Raw genomic sequence first — 6,570 nt, forward strand, 5'->3', positions numbered from 1 at the left:
ATTTATTTAGCCTCATGGGGTGTGTGTGTGTGTGTGTGTGTGTGTGTGTGTGTGTGTGTGTGTGTGTGTGTGGGAATGTTTTTTTTCTGCAGGGTTTTATGGGAATTTGTGAAACCTATCAGTGAATGCAAGGTTGCAAATGCAGAAGTTGGCAGCGTGAAGCCATAAAAAGCAGCAAAAAAAACCCAGGAAAGACATATTTACATGAAAATATCTCCTGTTTGCTTTTGTTCCGTAATCTTTTATAATTGTGTTAAATAAAAAAAAAAAACGTACCAAAAACACCTGACATGAACGTGTCTTTAATTAAACATTTACTGAAAGCCTCTGAGATGATGTGTGCAGTTCCTGAAGCTCAATCATAAATTCAAAGCGTCTTTTTTATTAAAATTGCCATTTTCGTATTTGGTAAAATTATGTAAAACAATGAAATCTATGCAGATGACACTCAAAGTTACCTTCCTGGTCACCGAGCACTCTGACAAAATAAAAACAAATTAGCGAGAAATCTTTTTTCTTTCATTTTTGTCAATGGCAGCTTCTGCTTGTGTGATAAAAAGACTGATTGACTGATTACTTATCTATAAATCTCCCGACGTCCAACTGGAACTTATTAAATTTACGACAGCTTCTAAATCAAGGTTTCAATTTTTAATGTTGTCTTCAGCCTTTTTACTGAAATGTGTAAATTATCCACGACGCTCTTATACTTCTCCTATTTTCATGTCTAGTATTTATGTCTCCATAGTTATTTTTTAATAATCTTGTACAGTAATTTTTAATGCTTTGATTTTGATTGGTAACTTTTGAAGTTATTAACTCTGTGTCACTTATTGTTGTGAAACATTAGTCTTTTGAAACGGTTTTGAATTGAGCTCCTGCCATTACTGGATCCAACTGTTTTCACCACCACATTTTAATTATTGCATGTTTGCTTTGTTTCCTTTATTTGTTTCTCCAATTAACTAAATGATCTTGTATTTCTGTCAATAGCTGACATTAGAAAGCTTTATTAAAACATCACACGTTTTGCTCCCACCACCTAATTCATTTGTCTGAAGAGGTTTAAGTCTCTAACATGGTTTCTGTCTCTGCTGGGAGGACAACTGTCCTCGCCATATTCCTGGTCTTCTCTTCGTCTTTCCTTCTCTTGCCTCTCCAACATGGAGGTGAGAAGAGGAGGAGAGGCAGTTAGGGGAAGGTGAACTCTGGGACAGAAGGGACATTGCCAAAGACAGATTCGGGGGAACGAGGAGGACACGAAAGAGACGAGGTGACATGAAATGAGGAGGTGAGAGCGTTACAGGAGGGAAAGGAGCTGTTATGAAGGAGGAGATTATTCAGAGAAACATGAGAGATGAGGACGAGGAGAGGACGGTGAGAGGGAGGAGATGAGATCAGAGGTTAAAGACGGAGAAACGAGGAGGCAAGAAGGAACGTGAACAGCAAATGGAAACTGAAAGAAGAAGAAGAGGAGGAGGAGGAGGAGGAGGAGATTAGAAGAATCGATCATACAAATACATCAAATCTGAAGCAGAAAGAGAAAGGGGCATATATATATATACACATACATATTTAAAGAAATAAAAGACATAAAAGGTTTTACACTTCTTTATCTCCGCTGAGTATAGCAGCTGAACAGGAAACTGGAAGAAGAACCAGAAGGGAAGGATAGAGGTGGAGATCCTGGAAGGATAGAGGTGGGGATCCTGGAAGGATAGAGGTGGAGATCCTGGAAGGATAGAGGTGGAGATCCTGGAAGGATAGAGGTGGGGATCCTGGAATCCTGGAAGGATAGAGGTGGAGATCCTGGAAGGATAGAGGTGGGGATCCTGGAAGGATAGAGGTGGAGATCCTGGAAGGATAGAGGTGGAGATCCTGGAAGGATAGAGGTGGAGATCCTGGAAGGATAGAGGTGGAGATCCTGGAAGGATAGAGGTGGGGATCCTGGAAGGATAGAGGTGGAGATCCTGGAAGGATAGAGGTGGAGATCCTGGAAGGATAGAGGTGGGGATCCTGGAAGGATAGAGGTGGAGATCCTGGAAGGATAGAGGTGGAGATCCTGGAAGGATAGAGGTGGGGATCCTGGAAGGATAGAGGTGGAGATCCTGGAAGGATAGAGGTGGAGATCCTGGAAGGATAGAGGTGGGGATCCTGGAAGGATAGAGGTGGAGATCCTGGAAGGATAGAGGTGGAGATCCTGGAAGGATAGAGGTGGAGATCCTGGAAGGATAGAGGTGGAGATCTTGGACCGATGGAGGAAACTAGGAAGGAACAGAACAAAGATACAAAACACAAATATCATGAAATTATAGGATGTCAAGAAGCAGGAAAAAAAATAAATCCAGAATGAAAACAAACAGTCACAAAAACCTGAAACCGAATAAAAAAAAACAAAAAAAACATGAAGGAACTTTATACTTTAAATCCATCAATGCTTTGATATCTTTTAAACATTCAGGCTGCATCAAATCTGGACTTTATTTTATTGGCAGGTAGCAGATTTCTGTGTAAAAATGTGTAAATGTTTTGGAGCTGTGCTGGATGGTGTTTGTTGAAGGCTGATGGTGTTCACGCTCGTTTGGAGAATTTACACGGCTCCTTTAAACTTGTTTGTACTTTGGTAGATTACAGGTTTAGTTCTGTTTTGTAGCTTCAGGATGAGATTATAGAAAAAAAGAAACTTCCAAATATGTGAGAGCTTGAGCAGGAAGAGGAGAGAAGGATGAGAAGATGCTCTGCCGATGCTTTGTTGTACAATTCGGTCCTTTTACTTGTTCAGAAGTAGAAGAGGAGTCTGGACGTGAGCTCTCCTTAAAGATAAACCCTGACACAAAGGAAACTACTCGTCTTCACAATTCTTCTTGTTCTTTTTTGAGATAATCTCAATTCTTCCGAGGTTATCGAGATGTTTTTCTTTCTGGAGTTGAGCACGTTTCAGTTCGTTGACCTCTGACCTTTCCTCTTCCTCTCTGCTGGACCTCGTCCAGTTTCCCAGTTTATATCTCAGCGCCTGTTTTCTGTGTCTGATCTTCGTCCCTCTCTTCTCTCCCGAAGCCTGTTTCCTCCCTCTTTCCTTCTCCAGCTCTGCGGTAGTTTCTCTGAATCCAACATCCGTCCTGAGTCCTGCTTTTTCTCGACTTGCACCGTGTTGCTGTATATTTTTTTCCCTCCTGAGAAGTCTTGTCTGTTGCATCTGAATCTCAAAATGTGAAATCCACTCACCTGTTCTAACACCGAGCATCGTCGCGTCCTCGTCTCCAGCGGTCCTCGGTGGTCGCTATGACAACGCGTTGGTTAATCAGTGCAGACCGAACTGTCCTCTCGGGTTCGACCACGGTGCAACATGCAAGCTAAAACAGTTTTTGAAGACGACGACAAAACACCATATTTGACAGTTCGGATTCGAAAATTAATCTGCAAGTTGCAGGAAACAATCGATTGTGAAAAGTTTTGATGCGAGCAAAACATAGAAATGTTTGTTTCTTCTGGAAACGGCCTCTGGTTCTGTTTCAGGGACGTCTTCTGTTGACCGAGCTCCGTACCTGAATACAGTTTTTTCACTTTCCATAAAACATAAAGCTGTTTTCTGAAGAGATCTTCTACAATAAGTGCAGGTATGAAAAGGTTCGAGTGATTCCAGCGGAGAGAGATCAGCCTCACGTCTATTGTTCGTGCTGCTCATCATGCTGAAGACACACTTGGCTGAACTCGTAAGAGGTCTGCTGTACCTTCTCACTCCACATAAATGATCACTGCTCTCCTGATGCCTTCGGTACAACAAAACAACCCGCGGACACCAGGAATGAAAACCATTTCAAATTCTTTTCCTCTCGCTCCCGTCTTTTGCTGCTATTAAACTTATTTTTTAAATTGTGTCCTGCTGTGTGGCGGTGCACCACTCACTCTGATAAAAGCTGGAATAATAACCAGAAGATGATGAAAGTGTCCTGAAGCTCCACTTTGCTTCTCTCATACAATATACAGTATGTGATGCTGAATGATTGAACTTTGTGCTCACTGCTCTGCTCAGTGTTCATTTTTACACTTGCTGCTCTTATCTGCTCATAAAATATCGGCTTTGATGGCTGCTCCTATTTTTTTCAGCTGTGGTTTGTTTATTTTGTTGTTATGAGCCAACACAGATGTACAAAGAGAGTAGATATGAGTAACATCCAATCAGCAGCCAGCAGTGATGTCATCAACCATCAGTGATGTCATCGTTGGTTTGTGAACGTTATGAATCCTCCAGTTCAGATTCTGTCCGTCACCATCTTTGCTAGTTCGGAGCGGTTTGGAGCAGGAAGTGACCATATTTGGACGAGCTGGGGGAGGAGCCAGAGGTGGATCTAACCGATCTGACGATACTTCGTGTCCATCAGTTATCTCGGTGTTGTTAGCTAAAGTCACTCCTTCTTCTTAGTTTTCTGGAGGTCCATCTGAAAATAATCCCTCATTCATTAGAAAAGAAGATTCAAGAACACCTGTTTTTGGGGGCGTGTCTGTTTGATTGACAGGTCTGTGGTGCAGTCAGGTTACAGCTATCGGTGGGCGGGACGTAGTATTGTCAGGTTTCCGATCAGATCGGTCAGATCCACCGCTGGCTCCTCCCCCAGCTTGTCCAAATATGGTCACTTCCTGCTCCAAATCGCTCCAAACTAGCAAAGATGGTGACGGACAGAATCTGAACTGGAGGATTCATAATGTTCACAAACCAACGATGACATCACTGATGGTTGATGACATCACTGATGGTTGCTGACATCACTGATGGTTGCTGCTTGTGATGATCCAATAACTCCCAAACTGTATGTCTGTGGGGGACCAGATTTGGTGTGTATGCTGACTTCGTCTCCAACCTCTCACATGCTAAGTTTGGGTCCCCCAGCTGCTCCCCTTGGTATAGTTACCATAGAGTCCCATTCAGTTTTTGAGTTAAAGTGTGTAATTTCTCTGCACAGAGAAAAATTCATTCCAATACATCCAAATCTCCGCTGAACAAAACATCTTTCCTCAGTATGAGCGGCTGACAATTTCAGGATAAATAGCCCTCAATCTTCCATCATTCACTGATGATTCACTGATGGGGAGCTTTTCAAAGCTTCGTAGACACACAGCTGCTTTCACTTTGCAAAGACATGGAATGTATTGCCGAGAAAAGAATTTACGCTTAAACAAGCTGTGCAGCCGAAAAAAAAAAAATCACATTTAGCCATTTTATATGGAAATTCACAGCCCAGATATGGACTCATCAGGATGCTGTGAAACATCACGAGTCGGACGCACACGCACACGCACACGCACACGCACACGCACTTCACGGAACACATTTCATCCACCTGAGATGTTCACACGGGCTCGAATGAAGGATTTTATAATGTGGCATGATTACACGGAGATGTAGCTACAACTGGCAGAATATGTTCGTATAATTACCCCCCCCCCACACACACACACAACCCCCCACCCCCTTCCTCTGTGAAAATGCTCTTTAAGAACTGCTCAAGATGACTTTAATTAAAGCTGTGAATCTCTTCTACGATAATTATGAGTTTGAAGTAAAAGTGATGATGGAAAAGTAACAAGAATAAAAGCTGATTATTCTGGTGAACTTTGTGGAGATTGTAAAGGAAAGTTTAAAAAGAGGAAGTGCAAATGTCAGAGACCTCAGTGCCCCGAAAACAGGTTCAATTCGACTTCTGATGACCGTGATGGAGAAACCCTTGAAAAGTTCAGAGGACGTTTTACCTGAAAAGGCAATGATCTGCTAGTTTCCCCACATTTCCTGCTGTGGCACTCAGAAAAGAAAATCAAGTTATAATTTTCTGATTAATAAGTGAGCCCCCCTCGCCCGCCCTCCCCTCCCCTCCCCTCCCCTCCCCTCCCCCGCCCCACCCACCCACCCACCCTAATCAGTCCTCATCAACAATCATGAACTCTCAAAGCAAACTGAAGATCTTCTGCTGGTGCTTCACATCCAAGGTTAGCCGGGTTCAGTCTTTGCAGTGATTACAGTCTGGAAACTCTTTTTCTATATTCATGTTTTCTGGTCGGGGTGCCGGCTAAGTGTGATCACATGGAAGTCAAGAGTCGTTGCTAAGTGTAGTTCCAACGATGGTAGCTGGGGCGGGGGGGGGGGGGTAGTAGTTGTTCGGCACATACGGTTGGTCAATGCCAATTGGTAGAAGGCTGCTCCAGTTGTTTTTCAAATGAAGACGTCCATTAGGATGCAGTGACTGGAAACGATCCCCAACGGAGCGTCTCCAGACGCATGTATTCACCCTAGTCGATACCAGGCAACACCAAATCTTTTTTTTTAATAAAAACAGTGAAGTATGTTTGGCCCGTGATCAATTTTTTTTAATCAAAACACTCTTGGCAGGATAATATGTTGTGTGAAATTGTCCGCCGCACTCTTTCTTTCTTTAGTTTTTTTTTTTTTTTTTTTTTTTTTTGAACTCGATTGCTCCTTCGTTTAGAAACTCGACTGAACTTTGACTCGTTAGCTGACAGCGTTTCTGGTTCTGTGGTCTTCAGTCGCTCACTGAGGTTTGAGCTGAGTCTTTGTTG

This window comes from Brachyistius frenatus, unplaced genomic scaffold, assembly GCF_029030835.1.
Source record: "Brachyistius frenatus isolate BFR_SWC_R1_liver_20210118 unplaced genomic scaffold, ASM2903083v1 Contig_174, whole genome shotgun sequence".
Classification (NCBI taxonomy): Eukaryota; Metazoa; Chordata; class Actinopteri; family Embiotocidae; genus Brachyistius; species Brachyistius frenatus.